The sequence below is a fragment of the Procambarus clarkii genome, chromosome 80, assembly GCF_040958095.1.
Source record: "Procambarus clarkii isolate CNS0578487 chromosome 80, FALCON_Pclarkii_2.0, whole genome shotgun sequence".
NCBI classification, from domain to species: domain Eukaryota; kingdom Metazoa; phylum Arthropoda; class Malacostraca; order Decapoda; family Cambaridae; genus Procambarus; species Procambarus clarkii.
In genome coordinates this window covers 23,844,284-23,859,583 of record NC_091229.1, presented here as the reverse complement: position 1 = coordinate 23,859,583, position 15,300 = coordinate 23,844,284, and the positions used below count along the sequence as shown (strand labels likewise).

The window sequence follows — 15,300 nt, the reverse complement described above, 5'->3', positions numbered from 1 at the left end:
AACCCTGCACACATACTAACATACACTAACATACGCAAATAAATGCACACAGAGACATGTGCGCGCGCGCGCGCACACACACACACACACACACACACACACACACACACACACACACACACACACACACACACACACACACAGACGCAAGGATACACTGACACAAGCACACACATGTATGTTTTACGTACTTTTATACACACATACGCACGCACACACATACATATACCTGGTATATATATATATATATATCCGCTTTAAATTATGTATGTACAGTAAAGGTGAGGGTCCAGGCGAAAAGTGCAAGCGAGGGGAGAGTAAGAGAGAGCAGAGGGGAGGGAGAGAGAGAGACAGAGGAACAGCGTGCGACAGAGAGTGGAGAGAAGGGAACAGGGTAGGTATAGAACACTAAAACCAGTTTACATGAGCTGCACTGAATACTTCATGAGGGCTACTGGTAAACAAGATTAGCGTCCACCGACCCGCTTCAGGGGACGCAATACATATTGAGAGTTGGGAAACCATGTGAATGATCGAGAGAGAGAGAGAGAGAGAGAGAGAGAGAGAGAGAGAGAGAGAGAGAGAGAGAGAGAGAGAGAGAGATGAAAGGGGCGGTGATGAACGCTTGCGAGATAGCAGTGATTGACGTACCTCCCACATTAATAAACGCATCCAATATGGGCCGGTGGGAATCTTGTCGACACAAACCTTTGCTGTAAACCAGGACTTGACCACATGGGCTTCATGAAACATTCAGCAACAACAGTTGCAAACATTACCGCAGGGCTGCAACACACACATTGCAATAGTGAGGATGTAGTGAGTGGGACTAGTTTAATACTTAACAAACTCAACTCAAAGTCAGAGACTACCACCATCTTATACAGATTTCAGAACTTGATAAACACAACTGCTTGTAGTCAAGCTATTCGGTTTCTGCAGAACTCAGATCCATGTTACATGAGCTGTGTGATCACAGTTAGCTTGATCCACACGTCTTCCTTTACCGAGGAATATTCCTGATAGCTATCATTCCTAGGCTGAAGAAAGAGAGAGAGAGAGAGAGAGAGAGAGAGAGAGAGAGAGAGAGAGAGAGAGAGAGAGAGAGAGAGAGAGAGAGAGAGAGAGAGACAGACAGACAGACAGAGACAGACAGACAGACAGAGACAGACAGACAGACAGACAGAGACAGACAGACAGACAGAGACAGACAGACAGACAGACAGAGACAGACAGACAGACAGACAGAGACAGACAGACAGACAGAGACAGACAGACAGACAGACAGAGACAGACAGACAGACACGTATTCAGATAAAAATTCACTAAAACTAAACAGTCCTCATCGCTGCCCAGCTCAGCATCTCTACTAACTTTTTCAATCAAGCTGTTTGCTTGCAAACGATAACAAAACTTTCGTTAATAACTTTAGTTGATATAAGAATTAAAATGCAAAAAAAAGTCATTATCAAAGTCAAAAGAAAAGTTATAGAAATAACTTCATCTCGCCACATTCACACCCCAAGCCCGAACTTTCATACTCTTAATTTATGACACTACCAGAGACATCAAGTTTCCTGTTTCAGCGCCTCAGCGTAGCGATCCAGAGAGGAAACTCAGGCTGGTTCCCGGCCAGCGCCTGAGGTGCTCCTGGCGAATTCATGGCCTTTGACTATCTAACTTTTAACCAATTCAAGGGAAGGGGAGGGGGTGGGGTAGGGAAGGGGGTGTGGGGGGGAAGGGAAGGGGGGGGGGAGGGAGGCGGAGCAAGGTAGGAGAACAAAATATTAACCTGTTATTGTGTGAGCTTTCAAGGTACCATAGAGTACAAGTTTCTTCACTTATCTTCGATTTTTAGCTCTAGATCGTGTTAAAGATCAAATACATATTTTTACATATTTAAGTTAAATCAATATTGGAGTGATAAATAAAAACTAAACTCCCCCGGTGAACGTAGGAGTCCTCACCTTCCCCAGTGAACGTAGGACTTCTTACCTCCTCAAGTGAACGTAGGAGTCCTTACCTCCTCAAGTGAACGTAGGAGTCCTTACCTCCCCCAGTGAACGTAGGAGTCCTTACCTCCTCCGGTGAACGTATGAGTCCTCACCTTCCCTAGTGAGTACACAGTTGTGTGGAGCTGCTCGCAATATCCACGACGACAGAAAATATGCACCAAGAGCGAGGAGACACACTTCCAATGTTCCGAGTAAGTTAGTAATTATCAAGAGAAGCACCAAGCTAGGAAGACTGCTGTAACACCGTCTGGCTCCCAGTTAACTATCCAACCCGTCCTCGACTCAAGTCCATTACATTCAGCGGTCGACCCCACAGAAGCATTCATAAATTTTAACTTGCTGTTCATTCAAAACGGGAATTTTCTCAAGTATAAATTAATATTATAATATATTAGCATATTGTGCATATATAGGCATAGGATAGGTTAGGTTAGGTGTTTAGGTTCTGTTGGCGATTATTTGTATTTGTAGTACGTGGGTGAAGCATTTATAGCATTGTGATTCGAACAAAATTCGTCAGTGAAGCACTTGTTCCGGATATGTTCGAACGTCAGCAGTTGTGAGTCGTGTGTAAATCGCTCTTCATTCATAAACAGGGGGTTTGGCGGGTGGATGGAATCACTTTTGGATCTTTGTTTGGAGGACGGGCTGCAGGAAGACAGCGTAACACCGTCTGGCTCCCAATAAACTTTCACACTCCGGGTTCAGCTCGTCCTCATAAACATTGGCTAAGTGCTGCTTAATTCAGCTGCCAAACCGCTTGTTTATGAAGGGAAGTTACCCTGAACCGCCCCTCGCTAAATACTTCCCCCCACCTACTGCATATACAAATATTTGCCAACATAATCTGTACACCTAACCCAACCTTACTTAAGTTTAACGATGCATAAAATTCTAATATATAATATTTTTTTTATTTTTAGGAAAATACAGAACCGAAATACACAAAACTTTTATATTGACGAATACATCTTGGCGGTTGGCCGCAGCTTGGACGAGCAGAGCCTGAGGGTTATCTTGAGGTTATCTTGAGATGATTTCGGGGCTTTAGTGTCCCCGCGGCCCGGTCCTCGACCAGGCCTCCACCCCCAGGAAGCAGCCCGTGACAACTGACTAACACCCAGGTACCTATTTTACTACTAGGTAACAGGAGCATAGGGTGACAGAAACTCTGCCCATTGTTTCTCGCCGGCGCCCGGGATCGAACCCGGGACCACAGGATCACAAGTCAGTGTGCTGTCCGCTCGGCCGACCGGCTCCCTGGTCGGCCGAGGGAGGGTTGGTGTAAGCCACAGCTTGAACGAGCACACCTGAAGCTGAAGCTGAGGTTGCCTGGCATCTAAAAATCAAACACTTGAGCCATCCACGAAGCTCTAAATGCAGTGCTTCTTGGAACAATGTTACCTTGACAGGCTAGAGCTGGAAAGTTTTAACATCTTCCGTAATGACCCAATCTCAAGTCTGCAGAGCAACCCATATACCAGGCGCGAAGAGCACCACGAGTAGCTAGAGTGGATTTCAAAGGTTTCAAACTCTCAATGTGCGCTAATGATTCCAGGATCCCGGGATCGTCGGCGGAGCACTGAGATCTCTCGAAGGCTCCTTGAGTATGTTTACTGCTCTAGATCTACGAGATCTAGAGCAGTAGATCTACGAGCTCTAGATCTACGAGATCTAGACCAGTAAACAACTGTTGATGTTGATTCCAGCAACAACTGAATCCGTCTCAAGTTGTGCTGCGTATCCTTATCTAAGTTTTCAGATAGACAAGTCAAAGACGGGGAGCAGCTATGTAAGAAAAACAATAAAAGGTAGCACACACAGAGATCACAATAACGTGATGCATCAAATGAACAAATCCACAAGGGCCGTGACGAGGATTCGACGCAGGTTCGAATCCACGTTACGGCCCTTGTGGATTTGTTCAATAAAAGGTAGATTCAAGTAAGCAACAAAAGCCATTTTACATAAACAATTTTGTGTGATAATGACACGAATATATTTTTACAATTAAAGTAGACGATACCTCGACAAAATGGTACGAAGACAGGACATGATAGACATAAACAAATAGATAACAAGATATAACAATATACTATAAAATAGGGGTGATAACATAACATCACAAAATAAAACACGAAGCAATGGATACAAGCTGGATAAGTTTAACATTATGTAGGACCTGGGTTAATACTGGTTAATGGATACAAGCTGGATAAGTTTAACATTATGTAGGACCTGGGTTAATACTGGTTTAGAGATTGGGCTACTGATTTGTAGTAGATTATTGCTTCATATATATATCACTGGATTGGTCAGATAATGTTGTTGGATATAAATAAGAGTTAGTTTGGTGCTGGATTTTAGTCTTATTAATCTCTAGAGAGTTACTAAAACCACCCTAAGACTTTATTGACCAACTGGCAAGTATTTAAACAATGTTCCTGACCCTGTATTGTGGACTTGAAAAAAACTTACTTTAAATTTAGTACTCAAAAATGTGTAAACTGAAAAGTATTCCACCTTCGCGGTGTATAATAATTGAGAGTTTACTTAAGCCCTGAACTATTTTTTATAACTAAAGCTTGATTTCAATTTAATCTTTAAAGTCTTGCGGTGGCATTAATAACTCTCCCGCGATTGACTGGTCTGAAGTCCAACACCGACACCAAAAGTTTGTTACTCTTGAAAAAGTCAGTGACCTCGACGCTATGTTGCGCGAAGGTGTCCTGAGGTGCACAGGGTGTTGGGTAAATGTATCCCCTGAGGTACACAGGGTGTTGGGTAAATGTGTCCCCTGAAGTACACAGGGTGTTGGGTAAATGTGTCCCCTGAGGTACACAGGGTGTTGGGTAAATGTATCCCCTGAGGTACACAGGGTGTTGGGTAAATGTGTCCCCTGAGGTACACAGGGTGTTGGGTAAATGTATCCCCTGAGGTACACAGGGTGTTGGGTAAATGTGCCCCCTGAGGTACACAGGGTGTTGGGTAAATGTGTCCCCTGAGGTACACAGGGTGTTGGGTAAATGTGTTCCCCTGAGGTACACAGGGTGTTGGGTAAATGTGTCCCCTGAGGTACACAGGGTGTTGGATAAATGTATCCCCTGAGGTACACAGGGTGTTGGGTAAATGTGCCCCCTGAGGTACACAGGGTGTTGGGTAAATGTGTCCCCTGAGGTACACAGGGTGTTGGGTAAATGTGTCCCCTGAGGTACACAGGGTGTTGGGTAAATGTGCCCCCTGAGGTACACAGGGTGTTGGGTAAATGTGTCCCCTGAGGTACACAGGGTGTTGGGTAAATGTGTCCCCTGAGGTACACAGGGTGTTGGGTAAATGTGCCCCCTGAGGTACACAGACCTTCTGAAGATGTATTTAATATACGAAAGTACTTAAGGAAATTTCCTGTTTCATTTTTCCTCCGTGGTCTGACATTGTCATATATATATATATATATATATATATATATATATATATATATATATATATATATATATATATATATATATATATATATATATATATAAGCCTCATATAACAGTTGAGGCTGCCCAGCTGACGTGTCTGTAGTGTAATAATCTTATCCAGCTTCAAGCTTCAAGGGGATAAAGATTCCCGTTCAGTAAAATTTCCCTCCCAGTACCTATGGGAGTACCTATCCCATTCCCCAAGATCTCAGTCTTCGGGTTCTGTATTTTCAATCCCACTTCTAAAGCTGTTTATTTTTTTCCTTCGAGTCGCTGCTCACAGTTCTTGACACTCACTGATTCATATTCCTGGTTCAAGGGTCAGTGGGAGCCGGTCGGCCGAGCGGACAGCACGCTGGACGTGTGAACCTGTGGTCCTGGGTTCGATCCCAGGTGCCGGCGAGAAACAATGGGCAGAGTTTCTTTCACCCTATGCCCCTGTTATCTAGCAGTAAAATAGGTACCTGGGTATTAGTCAGCTGTCACGGGCTGCTTCCTGGGGGGTGGAGGCCTGGTCGAGGACTGGGCCGCGGGGACACTAAAAAAAAAGCCCCGAAATCATCTCAAGATAACCAGTGACCGTATTTCCAACTCTAAGATTTCGTGTCACAATTATAGCTTTCTTGATCTCACAAGTTTCAGTGACTATTTCTATCCCATAAAGATTGAACTTAAGTATAAAGCGTCTTTCTTTCAGGTAGAGGAAAGCCAGTCGTTGCTCTTTGCTCCTCCGGGAACGTCTTTTATGTTTCCTAATGTTAATAACACACCTCTCAAATCCATCGCTAAATTCCACGGACAAACAATACTGCCCAAAGTGCTTTTACCTCCAGATTCTCGCTTCTTGTATTCTGGGCGCAAATTATTCATTGAAAATTCAACTCCTCGATTTTCAGGCTCTCCTCTGCCCCCCGGCTTCATTGTCGAGTCTTGGGTTTAACTTTCTCACACAAAAAACTGACGAACTCTGACTCAAAAACACCGACCCACCGGGATGAAAGATCACAGTTTTATTTCCTCTGACTACAATTTTTCACTGACGAAGCATTCGCCTCCGAAGTTCATGTTACAGTGACACAATTTATTTATTTCCTTGGTATATATTTAAATTTAAATTTTCAATGATGGTTTCAACTACATCTCCGGTTTCCAGTAACGATATCTTCCAGTTTTCAGTGGCGAAGATTTCAAGTTTCGTATGTCGGATTAGTCATTTACGATAACACATATAAATGTATTTTAAATTCTGAATTAAAAAGCATTTTCATACGCTTAAGATATCTTGCTTCAGTTGCTTCATATACATGGAGGACTCTTTTTCAAGTATGTACGGGCCCAGCACGTATGTGAGGCTCCATCTAACTGGTGTGTCCAGTGAATCACTTGGATGTCCATCTTGGCTCTGAGTGCCGCCAAGTATCTGAACGTCAAGGTTCCTCAAGCACCGCAATTATCACAAGGGCGAGTCCACACATCTTCCCTTTACAGTACCACAACCAAAAGCTAATATCATGTTCTCTAACAAATGCCTCTTTTGTCTGTGTCTGTCTGTCTGTCTGTTTCTCTCTCTCATCTCTTTCGATTTTCCTCTCAACCTCCCCTCCCTCCCCTTACTCTCTCTCTCTCTCTCTCTCTGGTTTTCTCTAATTCCACTTCTCAGATTACTTCACGGAAGTCCAAATCTCATTTTAATTGGTCTTGGATTAATCCTGCAACTCTTTGCTAGTGCGACTTAGGGCTCTACGTGTTTGGCTCTGGGAAGATAGAGACGACTCTGTGTGTGTACCTCGGGAATGATTAGATTATTGTGAAGAGAATATAAAAATATAAGGACAGTATAAACAGCTGACTTCATCAGTAAATATATGATGACTGGACGGTCAACAGCCAGTTATCGTGCGTCGTACCAGCTGATTACTTCAGTCGGACCGTCGAATACGACTGCTTAACTTTACATATGCTGAAGAATTGTTAAAGATGGGTTGAAAATAGGAAATATCCTTCGAAAAGTATTGTATATACGACAAATATTTGTCAAACGTACAAAAATTACCTGTTGTAACGAAAGAAATTCACATTTAGTATTATCTGAACATTCCACATGTCACATTAGGAGTGGAACAGTAAATACAACCTAACCTAACCTAACCTAACCTAACCTAGCCTGTACTAGACCTAAATAAGCAATTTTAGGTCTAATTTACGCCATCTCAGGATATATATATATATATATATATATATATATATATATATATATATATATATAAATATATATATATATACACATTTATAGGAAAGAGAGAGAGAGAGAGAGAGAGAGAGAGAGAGAGAGAGAGAGAGAGAGAGAGAGAGAGAGAGAGAGAGAGAGAGAGAGAGAGAGAGAGAGAGGAGAGAGAGAGAGACAGACAGACAGGCAGACAGACTGGAACAGAGAGACACAGATAGATAGGCGAGGAGGGGACAGGGGTTATAGACGACCTTCTCGACGCCATTTGGACAGAGGAAGTATTAAAGGGATGATCATTCAGAGGTCAACCCAGCATCCGCATTCCTTGTATCTGCGACCCACGATGCAATCCTCATTCCGGCCGGGAGATAAGTGTATCTCACCCAGCCTCCGTCCCCTCCTCCTGCTCCTCCCAGCTGCCTCGTAACTATCCATCAAGGACATCATTATCTAGAAAGGGCTTCAAAGGGCAAGGGGGGAAATGGACGAGAGGAGAGAAGGGTTGCAAAAATAAAGAGGGCAGAATGAGAGGGGAGGGGGGTCGGGGGGGGTATAGAAGATGTAGTAGAGGAAAAGAGGCATTTAGGAGTCACGCAGATCTCCCCCCGCCTGCCAGTGAGGCTGAGAAATGTGACCTCGCTGGGTTGGCGGGCGTCAGTAGCCCTCGTGAGGTGCGGGGAGGCGGACGCTCGTGTGTGTATGTGTGTTGTGTGCTTTTGTCGCGCGGTACCCGCAAGCTGACCCGCCTTAGTCGGCTCTCTGCCCACTCACACCCACACGCCCAGCTGGCCTGAAAGCTGGTTGCAATCTTCACAAAATGTTTACCATTGCTTTTTCTAATGTAAACACCAGAACTAGAACCAAAATCTTGCCCAAGAAGTGAGAGCAAAGAGTGCAGTGGTGGGTGGATCTGGAGAAGCTTATAGCGCTATCACTTTTCCTTCCAAAGTGACCGCCACTGAAGCAGAAAACAATAGGGAATCCTGATTAATTGCAGGCAATCTCCGCGGAGGGCGCGCGGAGGCTGTGAGACATTATTCCTATGATATATATATATATTGTGGTGAAAGTTGTAACGTTCTCCGGTGAAAAGGGGGCATCCAGTGACCCCTCTTTTTCCTCCTCTCATCAACCCCCCCCCCCCTCCCACACACACACAGCACCCCCCCCCCCCTCACTCCCCAAGAGGGGTGTGGGAGCCCACATTCACAAAAAAACACAACATTCTCACCATCTGATGATGTCACCAGAGGAAAGAGTACATCCGGATGAGCTGAAATTGATGAGCTGAAGTGACTTGATGAATCTCTACAGACGAAAGCTGGAAACCTAGTCGACTGACGGATGGGAAATCGTTTTGCACGGCGGCGCCTGACTTGGATTAGAAGGGTTTTTCCCTAGCAAAATTCTGGCGTCAGGTTCTGGAGTGATTTATTGGTCTGCGAAACTGCGGGTGTGAGACGACGGCTCTACTGTCCATCTCTTTATATGTCAACACTTTGAAAAAAAAATAGATCTTGACATGATCAGTCGTAACCTGACGTCTAAGTAATCAACATTACATATCATTATACAAGTTGAGAATTTTTTTTTGTAACTAAAGTGATCGGAAAATTCTTCTTGATTCAATTTGAAAGTGATCTGGTAATGGACAGTGTTGGTGGTGGTTGTGTAGAGGACCACACACACCTGTAATGGAGGAGAGGGCCACTAGTCCCCTCCTCCCTATCTGCGCCCTCCCACGGGGGCCCTCCTCTTCTGCATGAGCCAAGGTGAGCTTAGGGTAAAAGGGGGCCGGGGGCTATGAAGTTTGTTACTGCTAATCCCTAATGCAATTTAATCGGTAACCCAAGGCAATTAAACTGAACCATCACTGGCGGATTTCCCCATGATAAGTTGAAGGAAACTTCACGAAAATTGGTTCATGGGAGGTTGGGGGAGCAGGGGGGGGGAAATGGTGTTGCATTGGAATTGTTTTTTTTGCTGCTCGTATTTATATAATATGACTAATGAATGATGGTCAACAAGCTGTTAGAGAAGTACAGCGGTGGTGCAGCTCCCAGTACAAGCTTTAGGGGAAGCACAGCGGTGATGCATCTTCCAGTACGAGCTGTTAGAGAAGTACAGCGGTAGTGCAGCTTCCAGTACAAGCTTTAGGGGAACCACAGCGGGTACAAGCTGTTAGAGAAGCACAGCGTTGATGCAGCTTCCAGTACAAGCTTTAGGGGAAGCACAGCGGTGATGCAGCTTCCAGTATAAGCTTTAGGGGAAGCACAAGCTTTGAGGGGGAGGGGTGCCGCTTCCCCAGCACCGCCACTATCATGCAGGCGCTGCCCTGGCGGCTGTCCTTTGCTCGCCCGGTGCAGGCAACGTCTTCACTAGTCTGGCGACCGAACCAAGTCGACAAAAACTTCAAGTGCACTTCTTGTATCGTGATTCACCGGTAAATCACCCGAAATGGTCGATCCGCAGCGGCACACGCAGCTGCGTCCTGCAGTTTGACAGTCAATAAAAGATGTTTATGCATGCCAATAGCGTCTCCGCGATTACTGATTATGAGTAAACGATATTGTGGGTTCAGGGGCCGGGGTTATAGGTTCCCCGAGGACTCACGACCAGTAGCTCAGGCAGCTTCTAACTCTCCCTGGGATAATCTCCGTTAAATTAAACCACAACACTTTCCTCGTTAGCCGAAAATGGCTTATATTACTCTGGTTTGAGGCGGAACCTGGACCAACTCTCGCACCGATATTCTAGGATGTTCCCGCTTTTCCGGCACTTTAAAGCCGCTCTTGCCCGCCACGGATGACTGTGGTCGGTGGGTGAGACAAGTGATGGATGCTGGCCGGCATCAGTGGTCGTTAGGGGGGTTTGTAGCGATAGATGCATTCACGAGTGACCCTATAGAGATAATTGTTTTCACAAGAGAGTTTTCACCATGCAGCGATATATGTGTTCTCAAAATTGTTGACGTTCGAACATTTTTTCGAATTGTACTTCGCTTTTGATCTCTGTTCGAATCGCTACTCCGTAAATGCTTCACAAATAATGCATCATGTATCATGTATTTCAAACACAAATAATCGTCAACAGAAACTAGACACCTAACGTAAACTACGCTTAACTATGCATACAATATTAATACTGATTAATATTAATATATAAATGATAACAAACCTATTTTTAATACTCACTAAATTAAAAATGAGGAATACGTCTTGGCCGCTGCTTCAACAAGCCTGGTATGAGGACGGACAGCCCTCATAAACTCGTTAATCCAGCCGCCAAACCCCCCTGTTTATGAGTGAAAAGCAGTTTATGCACGACTCACAACTGATGACGTCCGAACACTTCCGGAACAAGTGCTTCGCTTATGTCCTCTGTTCGAACCACAATTCATCAAATACAAATAATCGCCAACAGAACCTAAACACCTAATCTAACCTACACCTAACTGTACATATAATTTTTATATATAATAATATTAACTTATATATGATACTAAACCAATTTTTAATACACAGTATATTAAAGTCGATGAATGCGTATGGGGAGGACGGCCGCTGCTTTAAACAGCGGCCAAACCCAAAGCATTGGTTAGGTTAGGTGTTTAGGTTCTGTTGGCGATTATTTGCATTTGTAGAACGTGGGTGAAGCATTTATAGCATTGTAGTTCGAACAAAATTCGTCAGTGAAGCACTTGTTCCGGAAGTGTTCGAAGGAAATCAGTTGTGAGTCATGTGTAAACCGTTTTTAATTCATAAACAGGGGGTTTGGCGGGTGCATGGAATGAACTTTGGCCTTTGTTTATGAGATCGGGCTGTAAAATTTATAAATGCGCCTTTGGGGTCGTCATTAGGTTGGAAGAGCATAACCTGAACATATGGGTTGGTGTACACTGCTCATCCTCAGATCATTGGACAAATGCACCTTAATCCAATGGCTGTCTTCTCTTTTCTGGATTAAAGATTACAGATTTCTTAGTTACAGTCCCGCTCCTGTGCCAGGTAAGTCCACTACGGGCTCACCATAGTCCGTGCTACCTGTAACTTTTTGTTCCCAGTACCTGAATGTAAAACAACATGTTTCTGGATGAAGAACTTTATCAGAGTTTTGCTCACTTCCATTTTTCAGTTTGCACCTATATAGATATTTCATCGACGTTCAGTAAATATATAAATAATTTGTAACAAAACCAAAATATTTAACCTAATTCAAACAAGTTGCAAAAATGTTAATATATAAAATAATATTAATTTACATATAAACAATGTTTTTAACAGAGTAAAAAACAAAAAAAACTAACGAGTGCAAGTTTTGATAATGGGCTCAGCGTTGAGGATCAAAGTCAGAGGATGGGTGCGTTGGTGGCAGCCTACCAGCCCGTGGTGGGTTGGTGGCTGCCTACCAGCCCCTGGTGGGTTGGTGGCAGCCTACCAGCCCGTGGTGGGTTGGTGGCAGCCTACCAGCCCGTGGTGCGTTGGTGGCAGCCTACCAGCCCGTGGTGCGTTGGTGGCAGCCTACCAGCCAGTGGTGGGTTGGTGGCAGCCTACCAGCCCGTGGTGCGTTGGTGGCTGCCTACCAGCCCGTGGTGCGTTGGTGGCAGCCTACCAGCCCGTGGTGGGTTGGTGGCAGCCTACCAGCCCGTGGTGGGTTGGTGGCTGCCTACCAGCCCGTGGTGGGGTGGTGGCTGCCTACCAGCCCGTGGTGGGGTGGTGGCTGCCTACCAGCCCGTGGTGGGTTGGTGGCTGCCTACCAGCCCGTGGTGGGTTGGTGGCTGCCTACCAGCCCGTGGTGGGTTGGTGGCAGCCTACCAGCCCGTGATGGGTTGGTGGCAGACTACCAGCCCGTGGTGGGTTGGTGGCAGACTACCAGCCCGTGGTGGGTTGGTGGCAGCCTACCAGCCCGTGGTGCGTTGGTGGCAGCCTACCAGCCAGTGGTGGGTTGGTGGCAGCCTACCAGCCCGTGGTGCGTTGGTGGCTGCCTACCAGCCCGTGGTGCGTTGGTGGCAGCCTACCAGCCCGTGGTGGGTAGGTGGCAGCCTACCAGCCCGTGGTGCGTTGGTGGCTGCCTACCAGCCCGTGGTGGGTTGGTGGCTGCCTACCAGCCCGTGGTGCGTTGGTGGCAGCCTACCAGCCCGTGGTGCGTTGGTGGCAGCCTACCAGCCCGTGGTGGGGTGGTGGCTGCCTACCAGCCCGTGGTGGGTTGGTGGCTGCCTACCAGCCCGTTGTGGGTTGGTGGCTGCCTACCAGCCCGTGGTGGGTTGGTGGCTGCCTACCAGCCCGTGGTGGGTTGGTGGCTGCCTACCAGCCCGTGGTGGGTTGGTGGCAGCCTACCAGCCCGTGGTGGGTTGGTGGCAGACTACCAGCCCGTGGTGCGTTGGTGGCTGCCTACCAGCCCGTGGTGGGTTGGTGGCAGCCTACCAGCCCGTGGTGGGTTGGTGGCAGCCTACCCGCCCGTGGTGGGTTGGTGGCAGCCTACCCGCCCGTGGTGGGTTGGTGGCAGCCTACCAGCCCGTGGTGGGTTGGTGGCAGCCTACCAGCCCGTGGTGGGTTGGTGGCAGCCTACCAGCCCGTGGTGGGTTGGTGGTTGCCTACCAGCCCGTGGTGGGTTGGTGGCAGCCTACCAGCCCGTGGTGGGTTGGTGGCAGCCTACCAGCCCGTGGTGGGTTGGTGGCAGCCTACCAGCCCGTGGTGGGTTGGTGGCTGCCTACCAGCCCGTGGTGGGTGGTAACCCCCTACCAGCCCGTGGTGGGTTGGTGGCAGCCTACCAGCCCGTGGTGGGTTGGTGGCAGCCTACCAGCCCGTGGTGGGTGGTAACCACCTACCAGCCCGTGGTGGGTGGTAACCACCTACCAGCCCGTGGTGGGTGGTAACCACTTACCAGCCCGTTGTGGGTTGGTGGCAGCCTACCAGCCCGTGGTGGGTGGTAACCACCTACCAGCCCGTTGTGGGTTGGTGGCAGCCTACCAGCCCGTGGTGGGTGGTAACCACCTACCAGCCCGTGGTGGGTGGTAACCACCTACCAGCCCGTGGTGGGTTGGTGGCAGCCTACCAGCCCGTGGTTGGTGGGGTGGTAGCAGCCTACCAGCCCGTGCACTAAACACGGTCCAACAGCGGCGGATTTATCCCTTCTGAATGTAATATGCCGACACCCATATTATTTTCTTAAGCCTCATTCACCTCCAGTGATCAAAGCAGCATATCCTCACAAGTAATGGCCAAATGATTGTTAGTCCAGCCGCGAAAAACCGTTTGTGAATGAAAAACAGTTGACACACGACTCGCAACTGATGATGTTAAAGGTTTTCTTAAATAGTGCTTCGCTATCTTCCGGTGTTTGAAATGCTCCTCTCTAAAGGCCTCACCCACGAGCAACAAATACAAATAACTGCCAAACACAGCCTCAACACCTAACCTAGGCTTAACTACACACTAAATTGAAGTATTAGATCATTATTTAATTGTGTTCAATAACATATAGTCTGCGGATACTGAGCACGTCAATGTTGACGATTGCGTCTCATCTTAAATCCTTATGCTCATATCCCTTCCAGGTGCTATATATATATATATATATATATATATATATATATATATATATATATATAACACTTGGAAGGGCATAAGGATAAGATAAGGTAAATATTAGGAGAGAGCACTTAGCCATTACGACTGCTTTCTCCTGATATTGACTTTACCTTACAGGGAAGAGTGTAGTTTTCCTGCACTATGTACCGTCCTCTGGTACCTGGTCCCGTTGTCGTCACCTTACACTTGCACCAACTTTGTAACTTATCTAAGTCATCTTGGAGGGTCTTACATAGTTCCCTGCTTCCCTCTCTCTTCCATCTTCCCCTGCCTTCCTCCCTCTTCCATCGTGCTCTGCCCACCTCCCTGTCCCACCGTGCCCTGCCCACCTCCCTGTACCACCGTGCCCTGCCCACCTCCCTGTCCCACCGTGCCCTGCCCACCTCCCTGTCCCACCGTGCCCTGCCCACCTCCCTGTCCCACCGTGCCCTGCCCACCTCCCTGTACCACCGTGCCCTGCCCACCTCCCTGTCCCACATTGCCCTGCCCACCTCCCTGTCCCACCGTGCCCTGCCCACCTCCATGTCCCACCGTGCCCTGCCCACCTCCATGTCCCACCGTGCCCTGCCCACCTCCCTGTCCCACCGTGCCCTGCTTACCTCCCTGTCCCACCGTGCCCTGCCCACCTCCATGTCCCACCGTGCCCTGCCCACCTTCCTGTCCCACCGTGCCCTGTCCCACCTTCCCGTGTTAGGACTCATACGTATCCTAGTCACATTCGCCGCCAGAGACGTTGACCAAAAAATTCCATGTGTAGAGAAAATTTAGTCTCCGAGTATGGGCGATAGCGGCCAGGCGTGTCGCGTTTCTTTCCTCGTCTCCTTCTTCTCTCCCTCTCTACATTCTCTCTTCTTCCTCCCTCCCTCTCTCTCTACATTTCCTCTTCTACCTCTTCCTCTGTTTATTCTGCTCCTCTCTGCCCACCTACCCATCCATTACTTCTCTTCTTCTCATCCACTACCTCTCATTTCCTCATACATTTCCTCCTTTACTTCTCCTCCTCC

The 15,300-nt window shown here is 47.2% G+C and overlaps 1 protein-coding gene and 1 long non-coding RNA gene across 3 annotated transcripts in view; one reads left to right on the top strand and one right to left on the bottom strand.

Moving 5' to 3' along the window:
* Nucleotides 1–15,300, bottom strand: part of LOC123746177 (uncharacterized) — a 271,456-nt gene that overhangs the window by 202,869 nt on the left and 53,287 nt on the right. The gene's annotated exons all lie outside the window — the stretch shown is intronic.
* Nucleotides 8,882–15,300, top strand: part of LOC123746340 (uncharacterized) — a 68,996-nt gene continuing 62,577 nt past the window's right edge. Inside the window, exon 1 of the mRNA XM_045727792.2 lies at nucleotides 8,882–9,478. The gene's annotated coding sequence lies outside the window, so the exon portion shown is untranslated. The remainder of the gene's footprint in view (nucleotides 9,479–15,300) is intronic.